At 44.6% G+C, this 13,099-nt stretch overlaps 1 long non-coding RNA gene across 3 annotated transcripts in view; it reads right to left on the bottom strand.

Moving 5' to 3' along the window:
• Nucleotides 1-13,099, bottom strand: part of LOC137449740 (uncharacterized) — a 106,449-nt gene that overhangs the window by 56,503 nt on the left and 36,847 nt on the right. For all 3 annotated transcript variants that reach the window (XR_010989477.1, XR_010989475.1, XR_010989476.1), the window contains exon 3: nt 4,506-4,562. This is a non-coding gene — a long non-coding RNA (uncharacterized lncRNA). The remainder of the gene's footprint in view (nt 1-4,505; nt 4,563-13,099) is intronic.

The following is a 13,099-nucleotide window of genomic DNA, read 5'->3' on the forward strand; positions in this document are numbered from 1 at the left end:
CAGTGCCAGCAATGGGTTATAAATGTTGTCAAACCAACCCCCAGAAAGGGCACAAGAGCAGAAAACAGCACAGCACCTGGTTCTGCTGCCCAAGAACAGGTTCACATGCAATAGAAAAGACAACAGAATAGGATGGTGGCTGCTGCTGCTGGTTTACAATCCAGAGCACTGGGAAATGGCAGGTGGAAAAGAAATTAGGTTACACTTTTTGGTCACTTTTTATTGTTTTCTCCAGAAATCAAGTTTGAACATTGAGAATAGAGAAAAAAAGAAAAAATACAGCAAAAATAACCACTCCCTTGTGTTTCAAACAAACAGTGCTTCCACAGTAAGCCACCTAAAGTCTTGCCCCTAACTTGACTTTGCAGAGAAATATATTCAGCAATCAAAAAATAAAAGAAATGCTCTATTCCCCACACTTCTTTTGCTCTTTGCTTTTCAATCAGAAGCTGACTTTAAAGACCAGCTGGAGTAATTTGCAAGCTAATAGTACAAAATTCCTGCCACTTAAGAAACAAACCATTTTGGGAACAAACATGCTAACCTGCTCTCTGCTCCTGTTCTTTCACCAAATGGCTTTACACTCACCTTTCCCCAGAATAACTCTTCTGTCTCAGTGTCCTTCTCTGGAATTGAACCCATTCAAACTCCTCCCCTCTCCAGCTCCCTTTCCCGTAGGCACTGCAAACTGACAAGGCTCATTCCCAAGCAGGAGCAGCTGCAAGATCTCAAAACACTTCAACAGTTGACTTTTTCTTTATTTTTTTCTTCCCTTTTTTTTCTTTTTTTTTGTAAATAGGATTTTCTTTGGAAAATATTTGAATGGGGTTGCAGTTGGCCTGCTTACTGCTTCATCCATCCTAAAAAGCACTTGTCTCTGAGCCCAACAAGGCTTGTGTGGCATCCCTGGAGACCATCTCATCAGCACAGCCCCAAATATTTCATACAGCAGCATGTGGAAAGTCACCAAGCCCCCACACATAAGGGAAGAGGTGCTGTAGGTGACTCACTACAGCCACTGCTGTAGTGACTCCTTTGCCAACAGATCTCTGCTGGCAGCAGCCTTAAAGCTGTGACTCTAAGCAGCTTCCTCCATAAAGCAGGAATACTTTCCAGAAATGTTAATATAGAAAAGCTGCAGACCTAATTTTCACCAACATCATGTCTGAAAGACATTCACCTGCACAAAGTGATGTTCAGGCTTTGAAAGGCTTTGATGACTGTTTCTGTGCAGGGTGGGCAACACATCCAGGAAAGAAGGGTTGGATGGTAAGGGGGTATCACTAGCTGAGAGAGGGGTTATCTATCACTCCTGAGATATCACAGAGGGAAGTCAGCATCGTAGCACAAGACCAACATGTTGCATAGAAGCCCATGATGCTCCTCCCCAGACCATCTCAGCTGCAGGGCTGGGAACTGGAAAGCACTCTGAGAGGAAAAGAGAGATCACACAGGGAGGAAAGATGCAGCAAGTAGTAAATTTGGACCTATTCTTAGCTTCCAAAGGAGGGGGCTCAGCCAGATGGAGCATACACTTTCCCTGCAGGACTTCCCCAAACCTTGAAGACACTACTACAGACCACCCCAAAGAGCTGCCACTTTGATGCTTGCCACTGCCTACAGGCAGTGATGCCACAGGTTTGCATGCATGCCCTAAATTGTCTGCAATCACCACGAACCAGTCTGCTGGACATCCAGCTGCAAAAGTAGCATTCAAGAAAGATGACACATGTGCAGTAAAAATAGCTGAAATCAGGAATCCTGCCCCTTTAATAAGCTTAAAACTGCCAAGATAAAACCAGAGAGATGCTCAACGGGAGTTGCACTTGAAAGTGTCAGAGGTGTGATGGTGTTTTAGTAGAAATCTTCCTTTTTTCAGCAAATATACCTTTGATATCTAAGGCAGCCTTGGGGAAACCTGCAATAATAGCAATAAATCAACCAGCATGCACCACTCAACATAGCAAAAGCAAAGGTGTTCAAACTCAACAAAGTTAACAGCACACCTTGGAAGTTTTTAAGTGAACTCAAAGAAACATGAAGCAGAAAGGCATACAATTATCAACAGAGAATGACAGGAAAGAAAGAGAAATAGAGAGGACAACAAATCTCCATCCATTGCACCATCCATTTGCAAGGGGCTACAGGAAATATTTCAGCACCTTCCTACAAACAACAGTATTTTGTGAATGCAACCAAGCAAACTGGCACAGCCTTGCCAACACAAAACTTTTTTTATAAAGCCTTGTTTTACCATACTAAATACTAGCAGTTTACAGGCAAACTGCCTGCCAGGCTCCTGCCAAGGAAGCAGCAGGCTCAGCACTTCATCCAAGGAGCTCCATCAGATGCTCCATCCATGGGTCTCTATCACAACTTCAGGTCTCTGGAAAGACAGCAACCCATACAAGCAGAGTGTTGTAAAAAACTCTGAGCTCAGAGTGTTGGAATAAAAGATGAGCTCATCCAGGGAAGGTGAGGCCCACTTCTGCCTGGGAAGGCTGCCACCACATTTTTCTAAATCACACTCATGCACAGGGTGGCACCCAGGCATAGGGCTGGAGCATGGGCTCCTGTGTGTATCCTCCATGGCTGAGCATCATGGGGATGAGCAACAGTCTTGGTAGCTTATTACACAATACCAGGTTGATTATGTTTTTAATTCAAATGCTGAAAACAGGGGAGCAGGGGGCAGGAAACTATCATATCAAACAGAAGGAAGACAGAAAGGAGGTATATGATGGCTGCACCCACTACACCATATATCCTGCCAAATCCGCATGGTTTGGACTAGTGAGGCATCCTCTGGAGAAAAAGCCCCTCACTGGGATGCAGGCTAGGCACAGTGCTACCCTTGTGCACAACAGAGATGGAGAAGTGCATACCAGTTCTCAGTCCTCAATTACCATCAGGTGGAAAGGATTTGGGGAAAGCACAGTCCATCTCCTGGACCCAAAATACTAGAGAAGGCAGGCTTGATGGATATCCTGAGAAACCTTTCTACTGAAGCACTCAAGTACTTCTCTGCCAGCCAGGTCGCTTCATTTACCCACCATGCAGTACTGGCTATAGGTTTGAACTGCAAATCTGAGCATCCAAGCTGGGATGGATAAGCCCTCTCTCTAGGCTCTGTCATTCTCAGAAAACAGCTCTGCTGCAGTAAAATTCATCAGCCAAAAATTTTGTTCCAGGACTTTTTTTTTTTTTTTTCTTCTTCCAACAGGCTTCTTTCCTCTTATCTCAGATTGAAGCAAAACAGCATGAGGTTAAATTAAGACTGGGGATACCCAGTCTTGCCCTTGCAGATGGCAGAGCATTTCTCTAGCCCACCTGAACTCAGAAAGCATCTCCTGATACTCCTCTCAACAACTTTATTCACCAACTACAAGAAAAGCTCCAGAGTGATTTTCAGCCTTCATTCAGAGGCCTGTGAGTTATTTCCAGATCATTATCCTGCATAATTCTGGCTAAGTCAATAGATCCAGTCATTGCTGTTACACATTGTCCTCAGTCTGAGAGCTATTTTCACTCTTGGTTAAAAGAAACTGCAGTTCTTTCTGATTAACTCCATTGAAATGTCCATTACTCAGAAAGCAGTCTGTAAAGCTGGCTTGAACTAATCATCAAATTAGCTTAAAACAATTAAGTTTTTAGGGTAAGTATCCCCTAGCACCCCAAAATACTCTGAAGCTTTGCTCAACTTCCAATGTTATTTTTTGTTTTACTGTCACCATCAGGTTAATCACACACAGAACAGAAACATCACCAGAGCTAGCCAGCCCATTGTGGTATAACTCAAAATAACACAATTTTGTTTCCATAATCAGCTTCTCTGCAGAAGCTACATATCCTATTTGAGTCTTGGCTCTGTATATGCCACATGATTCAGTTTTGAAGGGAGAAATCCAGAAAAAAAGGCTGTATGAGTTACTGGAAACTCCAAAAGAGCATCACGCAAAAGGCAGTAAAGAGCTGATCTCAAAGGACATTCAGTAAGCACGGCACTGTGGCCTGCAGCAGGCTCCATGGTGGTCCAGTACAGGATAACTCATCCTTATGACAGGAGGAATGGGCTTCAGCAAGTAAGCACACACTGCCTGAGAGATGGACACAGAAAGACTCTAAGTGGGAGTTTATGGCATATAGAAAAAGCCGAGGCTGTCAAGCTGAAGCTGTGCAGTGCCCTGTCATGCACTGTTACCTCAAATTTGACAACAAAAAAATGAAGCTGCAGGTACCTCCACCATCAGCTGGGCTCTCACAGGAGCACAGGGCGCAGGCTGATGGTTTCAAATCCGCCTAGGGTCAGTGCAGCTCCCCAGTGGAGAAAAAGCCCTGCAGGAGTCCACATACAGCACAGTGACTCTCTTCTCCCCTTTCCCTTTTGTCAAAGCATCACTTGAAGCAAAAGCTTGAAAATGCATCAACCAGGAAAGAAAAGCAAACACATTACCAAGGGAGTGCACAAAACACACTATGACATTTACAAGTGAGGTTGGTCTTACTCATTTGTATTTCAAAGGCCAGGTTGACATAAGACATTTTTCTTCTCCTTGCTTCATCTGTGAAGGGAATAACACATAATTTTGAGTGCTGTTGTCACAGAGTCAGAAAAAGCCTTCCTGCAGAGTCAGCTACAACAATGTTCAACCTGCCTTGCTTGGAGAACATAGGGACCAAGCAGGAAAATCTTCCTTTGACTAATAGGACCCACACCAATTTCAGGAGAGTTCCTTATGTCCACACACTCACTGGCCCCATCCTAAACTGTGTATGGCTTGAGTGACTATTAAGCTAATCATGTTGAGAGTCCTCTCTCCTTCAGAAACTTTACACTGTCAAAATCTTTTGTCTGCAGGGCTCTTGCTGACTGATGGTGACATTTAGTGATAAAACTCAGGCTTAACATTTTAACATCTTGGCGGCCTCTACCATACTCTAATGTCTCCTCTGCAGAAAAGTGGTATTTTTGATCCCACCACCAATAACAACCCCACCAAAGAGAATGGAGGCCCACCAGCACAGATTAGTCACAGCCCTCCCAGTGGCAAGCTACGGTGCTCCTTAGACCGAGATCTACCTGTTCCTTCACCCCAGCAACCTGATTTAAATCAAGCTGAAATCCAGTTTACAGTCTGCCCTGTCATACTAGACCCACCAGAACCCCTCTTCAGAGGTGGCAATGTCCTGCTCTGATGCAACATCTGCCTCAGCTGATAATCTCAAAACTGGCATTCAAGGTACACAGCACGTTACTTGTGTATATGAGCTGCATCACATCCTGCTGTCCCAAAGCAACAAGTCATCCTCCCCACTCTACACTTGACACATTTTATGTACCTGTTTTCAGGTCACCAGCCTAGAAACTCCAGAGCTTCCTGGAAACCTTTACTTGCCTACAATAAAGCCTGTCACAATTCAACTGGATTGCGACTTCCATTAGGCAAATATGTAAAACTGTCAAGGTCACAAGAGATTAGGTCTCCATATCCTCAGTAGATACAATCATGACTATGCAGAAGCCTTGAAGAGATGCCATTGTAACAAAGGTCAAGAATGTCTGTGCAAAGAGAATGACCTTTTCCAGCAGGACCAGAAGATGGGCACATTAAGTAAGCATTTTGCTCCACAGGTTCATTCAGGTTAGAGTTGACCACGAGGCTCCACTTTTCCTCCGTGACTTGACCCTGTGGTTAACTTTGGCTCCTTTCACACCCTAAAAGAATGTTGGCACTGTCACAGTCCTCCGTTTACTAAGTCTGTGCACATGACCCTCGTAGGCACACCAGGAAAGCAAAGTAAGCAAAGCAGAAAAGTAAAGTGTACAAGAAACAAAGGGGGAACCAGTTTGTTCAAGGTAATGATCTGCATATCCAAATTAGAATTTTCCTTTCAAGTCTGCCATCAAGTGCAGGAGTTCTTCCCACTGATCTCCATCAACCATGACACATTTGACCTCTGCCCCAACTACTGTCTCCAGTCTTCACTGACGCCTGTGACCCCTAGTCATAGTGCAGTACATCTCCCCTTCTCTTTCAGGGCGGTCTTTACCCCATTTTTAAAGCCATTTTTCTCATGTATGCTCTGACCACATTTGTGAACCCATGCCTGTCTGCACATATGGCAGACAACAAGCATCTGTAACTTGGAGATTTGGGGGCTTCCACCTAGCAGCTACAAAGCCCGCATACCCCTCAACTATAGGCAACTGAAATGGATCTGGATGGTTTGTGTCATCTCTTGCCCAGGTGGAGCAACAGTCTTATTTGAGGATGAAGGGAGGCAAAGTAGGATAGGTGATAGGTCTGGCAATGGACTTGTTGGACCTGACACATTCAACTTGATATTCCACCCCAAAGGTGAGAATGATTTCCTCGTGACAGCATAGGCAAAGCAGGCTGTACATAAATCATATACAGCGATGTGTACGCACACAGAGCTGTATGCAAGATATAAGTACACACCAAAATAACACCCAAGTGTGTGGATGCCAAAGCAGGGATAAAATTAGCGTATTAGAGAAACAGTAAAATGTTATAGGATCATGGAAAAAAAGCCTATTTTGAACACTAATGATCACATTTCAAAAACAGTGGATATTCTTGGCTTGAAGCCCTACATACCACAACAGAGGATGATTAAATCAGATCTCATGAGAGAAAAATCAGCCAGAAGGTCCATGGGAGGTATCTCAGGGGAACAAAAAAAAAGAGGGGGGGGAGGGAGGGGAAAAGAAAAAATAATTGCATGCATTAGGGTGCTGCAGTAAATTATCTTCTTGACATCATGGATTGCACCCACATGCTGTCTAAACCAGACTGATGCTGAAAAGTAGTTTTCTTTAAATCATGCAGCCCTGACATGACAAAATCGGCAGAACATCAAATCCATTCCTTGAAGGCTAGTCCAGCATTTACTAAAGAAATGTTGGCAGGGAATGTCAAGATACCATCCTTGAGACTTAAGGCAAAATGTCAATAATACTCAAAGCACAGAAATTAGAGTCATGCTGTAGCTAGCTCAATGACTTTGCAACAATCAAGCCACAGTGCAAAACGAGACTGAAAAAGAATGAAAATCTGGATATCCAGAGTTTTTTGGGTTTTTTCCCCAGAAGTGGCTAATGTGTCCAAGGTCATCAAAGGGTCCTCACGAGCATGCCAGGGCTGGGAAGCATTTAACAACTCCTCTAGAAAAGTAAGACTAATAAACAGAAGGTAGTACTACTTTGTAACAAAGTCTATTATAATATTTAACAATAACTAATCAAATTCAACTAAAGCTAATAGTTATATTGAGCAGCTAAGTGCTAAGCCTAATCAGAATCACTGCACCCAAAAATGAACACCTACCACCAAGACAGGGGCAAGCATGGTACATTTGAAGAGGCATCTTCTACTCCACACTCCACAGACATCAGAGGCCTTTTATTGCAAAACCATCCTTAGCATTTGCTGAAGAGAAAAGCCATGACTTCAACACATCTCTGAGCATCATTTGCCCAGCTCAGCTTACAGCAAAAGCTTTTCCTAACTTTCCCATACTTTTTCTGCTGTTTTACAGGATTAGTTGGTTGTGGGTTCAAGGAATGAATTACAGGCATGGGGTAACTCAATCCCTCTCTCCCCTGGAGGAACTCTACTGGCAACTTGAAGTGAGGTGCTGACCTTGGTTATCTTAGCCCCTTTTTTTTTTTCCCCTGCAAGAGGGCACAACAGAAAGCTCAAGTGAAATTGTCTTAATCTCTCCTGGAGATTTTGGTTTCAGTTCAACATGGGTGCTATTTGAAGCTTCATGAAAGTAATGTCTGAAATAAAAAGGTTTGTGGTGGTGTGCAGCAGTAAAATTGCTTTCAAAGCCTTGATGCATAGGTTCATCAGGAGGAAGTCAAGTGTGTTTATTAACTCATGCCATGCTGGCAGTTTCAAAGATGTTGCCTAAGGCCAAGGTCAGCTTGTTATTCCAAACACAATCACCCATTTGCTGCTGTGGCCAGACAGCAGCTCCAAATTCTGAATTTGTCCTTCATTTCAGAGAATCAAGGACTTCATATTCAAGTCATTTTACATACAAGCAACAGAGACACCAAGAAATTAAAAGGTGGGACTGCTCTCTCCATAATCCCAGTGGTGAGGAGTTTGGAGCACAAGCCCTATGAGGAGAGGCTGAGGGAGCTGGGGTTGTTTAGCCTGGAGAACAGGAGGCTCAGGGGAGACCTTATTATGTCTGTAACTAGGTGGGGGTTGGTCTCTTCTCCCAGGCAACCAGCACCAGAACAAGAGGACACAGTCTCAAATTGCACCAGGGGAGATTTAGGCTGGATGTTAGGAAGAAGTTCTTCATAGAGAGAGTGATTGGCGATTGGAATGGGCTGCCCGGGGAGGTGGTGGAGTCACCGTCACTGGAGGTGTTTAGGAAGAGCCTGGATGGGGTGCTTAGTGCCATGGTTTAGTTGATTAGATGGTGTTGGGTGATAGGTTGGACTCAACCTCAAAGGTCTTTTCCAACCTGGTCTATTCTATTCTAAAAGTTAAGCATTCAATGTAAGTCATCTGGAAACTTTTCAGGGTCCATGAAGGCATAGCCTGCTCTAAAGCATCATTTGCTCCCCCTCTTCCCACTGACTGCAAGTCACACTTAAATTGGAAACAGGATTTTTTACACCTAACCTCAGCCTAACAGACATTCAGGAGCAGTGAGGTACACCGAATACCAGCTCCAACTGACACAGTCCTGCCAGTACAACATCTCTGAGTGGGCTAGTATTCTGAATGCCGTGTCACACTTTAGGTTTAGCTCTACGGCCTGTTCAAGGTCATATGCGAAGTATGTGGCAATACTAGGACTAAGGTGCCCCACAGTCAAGCTCAGGCTCTTCCTGCTTTTGGAAAAGCAAACTGTTGAAAAAGCTGTATCTGTGCTCTCATAAAACACACCAAAAATAATCCCAAGAAGCCTCAAGACTTTTTTTTTTTCATTTTTTTTAAGCACAACTGTTAACAGAAATATGAAAATTCCATTTGGCATTTTCCCCCATTGTCAAGGCATTTCCTCCCAGATAATCAATGCAAAATGTGACTTCCCAGCACCTGGATTCAAGGAATGCTTGTTCTGCCCCATTCCCACCTGGTTCTGCTCAACTGTCCATCAGCCCTGCCCACAACAGCAGCAGCATCATGGGGAAGAGCACAGGTTGCGGTTTCAGCTGTTTATCCAAAAAACCAAGGCATTTGGGAGTACCATAAACCAGACAGAATTATCCACTTAGACTCTCTGGGACTTTGCCTGAATAGAAAATCTTCCCAAGAAGAGGTCATCTGTAAAGCACAATCTATGCAGTATGGTCTAATGTGTTAATCTGCATCACAACATGTACCTGATGCCTTCCCACAGAAGGATGCAGCCCAGAAGGGAGGTATTCATGGCATGTCACTATACATGGCCAATTTGTAGGAACATCAATCAACTCTCCCTGTCCTGACCACAAGGAATTACAAGATGGAAAGCCACCACCCATCATGTTCCAAGTCAGTGGCTCTCAGCATAGCTGCTTGGAGCAACAATCCCTCCATCTCACAAAGGCAGTCCTTTCCTCCAGAGCTAAACTCCATCTATTGCTATTAAAGACCTCTGAGGTCCTCGTTTTGGGACTCTAGTTGACAAATTCATGAAACACACTGAGCAAAAGGAAAATAACACAACCTTTTGGCAGTTTGGTTTGTGTGGCTTCCTATCCCATTGTAAATGACTCCTACGTAGGTGCATTGGCAACATGAATTCACCCCATCTGTAAGCATGGACCCCTCAAACCTCTTGGCTCCAGCCTGCATGCTACCTTCTCCAAGGCAATAGAAGTCTTTTTGCAAGATGCAAGAGTGCCAGCAGTTATGACCCAGGGTTATGGTTAAAAACATTACTCCCAGAGCAGTTGGATATTAGCAGAATATGCCTCTGCTTTACTTACGAACCCTTCTTGACCTCAGCCCTCCTTACTCCATTTTACTTTCCAAAATGCAACTTCAGGATTCATAAAATGAACAGTTTTCTTCAAAAAGGTCAAATTTACAAACACAAAACATCTGCACAAGGACAACATCTCACCACAGGCATCATCTCTACAGGATATGCTGCAGCTGCATTCAATGCCCACCTGTGCCATCACTCGTTGACTGCAAGTGGTCCAGAGGTCTGAGACCTCTCCCTGCTTCCTCCTAAACCCTTAAACATCTATCCCATCATATCTAAGACAGACTATACAATGAACATCCACAAAATGTGGCTCTGCAGGACATGTGGAATGTTTTCCTATGAGCAAGGTGCTGCCGCATTAAACGGGGTCACCTGGAAAGGTGAGACCATCTCCACCCCTGGAGGGGCTGGCTGTCCTCCTCCACTATTGGTGGCACTAGAGACTTCTGTGGTGCCTCCTGCTCAACATTTTGGGGACTGCTAGGTCCTGCTGTATTGTAGGAGACACCAATGAGCCAGCTGCTCTGCTGGGACTTCCCTACCTCCCTCTCAGCTTCACTCCCCCAGGTCCCACAATGGACCACATCTGGGATCTCCCTCAGATGCTTATGCTACATCCTGAAGCTTTCCAGGAAATGTAGTGCACACCCAGGAGAGGCACCAAGGTCAGAGCAACTCTGTGCACAGTGAGTAAGGCAAAGGCACTGAGGGACTAAGAAGACACTCAAGAAGAACATACAGATGATACGGACCACCTCTGAGAGCAAGTTTTCATGTCTGTGACTTAACCATCCATAGACACCGTTAACTGCAATAGGAAGCAGCAGAAATGAACAACCCACTGATGCAAAACCTGAGAGAAAAAAAAGACCAGGAAACACCTGGTTCAGCCAAATATACACAGTCTGGTACTGGATCTCTCCCATGAACACACAAGACCCACAAGGCCATGCAGATCAGGTGATTTGCAAAGGAGATCACACAAGCCTGAATCAATACTGCACTCTCTCTAAGCACAGACACATGCAGCCACTTAATGTGGCAAGACAGCAGCTGGCCCAGATCATGCTGGGAGATGCTGATGAGGAGCAGCTGAATCCTGAAGAGGAAAATGCAGGGAGCTGAGGGAAGCCCAGACTGAACGACGTCACCATTTATTTTTTCCAGATTTATAGCAACAGCTCTGTAAGGATGTAACACCTCAAAACCTTTGATCAAATGTCTGGGTGCCCACATGGGCAAGGATAGAGCCTGCAGAGAGCATGGGGCTGCCTGTCTGTTGCTCTCCTTCTAGCTCATGACCTCTCCACTTAGGTATTCACATGCACACTCATCACCCCACAAAGCTACTTTAAACAAGTCAAAATGCCTGAAATAAGAGACAGCTCAAATGGATTTTCATCATCACATCCTGCACATATCAAGTGAAATGAGAAGTGGGCAGCAGCAGTCCACAAAATAAATAAGCATTTAACCCACTTGGTGAAAGAGTCAGCAGCTTGGCTTTGGGGGTGAGTAAGCACTCATTAACATCAGGAAACTATCTATGACATGAAGCAGGACACATCATGCTGCAGAAAAGCGAAGGTGAGACACAGAAGATCAGCATCTGCAGCCATGGCTGAGTGCCTGATGGCACCTGAGGAGACATTTGCACATAAATAAAGTCTAAACTTTATTAAAAGCACTGACTGAGTGTTACGTCCAGGCTGGGTATAAAATTCATCCTCAGCATCACCACACTGGCCAAGAAAGGTCCTAAATCCACAGTAATTTTGAGCTGAGGGGTATCATTGCTTAACCAGTTACCCCTCGACCTGCAGCAGCTGGTTGGATTGGGGTACTACTTCTGCATCAAACATGAGATAAACAGCCTAAAAGCCTTCCCTGGTAGGTTTAAACTAGCTGGTCTGAGGTCATACTTGCATCAATCTAATGGGCAGCAGCTCAGCAAGTCCGGTTTCGTTGCCACTTTGCAAGATCCTTAGGCTTGACAAGGTTATCTTGTCAAGTTGGACCCAACTGTCTTTTCTCAGGGCTGATCAACTTGATTATGCAAATTACCCAGGGTGGAGGTAAACTTCCTTAGCGGCAGAAAGGGGCATTCAGATGGTTCCTTTTATGTTTCACAGGTTATTTGCATCCTTATTCTCTGCCTTTAGGGCAACTCCTGGTTGACTGAACACCTGCTTTTAGCTGCTGGGAAGTAGGTAACAAACCTTCTCTGCCCACCCCCAATTCACACCCCTTCAGAAGATTTAGCCGTGTCAGTTAAGGCTTGCAAACCACCTCAGTTGCAGATCTTCTCACTTCAGGCAGTCTGCTCATTTCATCTTGGTCAAGATGGAGACGAGCATGTTTTCCCTGCTTACAGAATTCCAAAACATCCCAGCTAACCAAACCCAAAGAAAGCAGAGATCCTCACCCCAAATCACGGGCTTGGTGGCTCCACATCCCCGAGTATCTGAGGTGTCAGCCCAGCACAAAGATGCTTCCAAGAAAGGAGGGATCGAAAAGGTAAGCCAGCTGCAGTGAACTTTATCCTGGAAAAGCCAGCCAGAGGGCTGGCAGCCAAGTGAAAACGAGGCTCTTCACTGGGAACCACTGATACTACAGAAAGCATTACCCACAGCAACAGGATCTCCTGTTACATCGCTCATCAATTCTCACCACAACTCCAAGGATTCCATTTATCCCTCTGTATGGAGAACTGAGACACAACCTGAGAGCAAAGAGACCTGCAGAAGTATGCTTCAAATCAAAGCACACCACGAGTCCCTGCAACATCTTCTGGTCCTTAAAGCAGACAGATAGACGGCAGAAGATGTGCATGTCCTCTACTTGGATATGGCCAGGGCTCAGGCAAAAGGCAATGACTACAGTTTCACTGTGATAGTGTTTCCCTCACTATAAAAGGGAGCATTTCCTCTCTTCAGGGCTGCAGTTGTAATACAAAAGCTAACAGTAAACTGCAGAAGAAACTCTTCAAAGAAGAAAAACACACACAGACACACATTCTCTTTGCCCACTTTAAACAAGACTAATGTACTACGCAAACTATATTTGCTCCTTGATTTAAGGAGACAGTCTTGATGAGGAACCATCAACATCAATCCCTCCTTATAAATGG

Source organism: Melanerpes formicivorus, unplaced genomic scaffold (genome assembly GCF_026170545.1).
Source record: "Melanerpes formicivorus ecotype bairdi unplaced genomic scaffold, bMelFor1.0.p_v2 SCAF_32, whole genome shotgun sequence".
Lineage (NCBI taxonomy): Eukaryota > Metazoa > Chordata > Aves > Piciformes > Picidae > Melanerpes > Melanerpes formicivorus.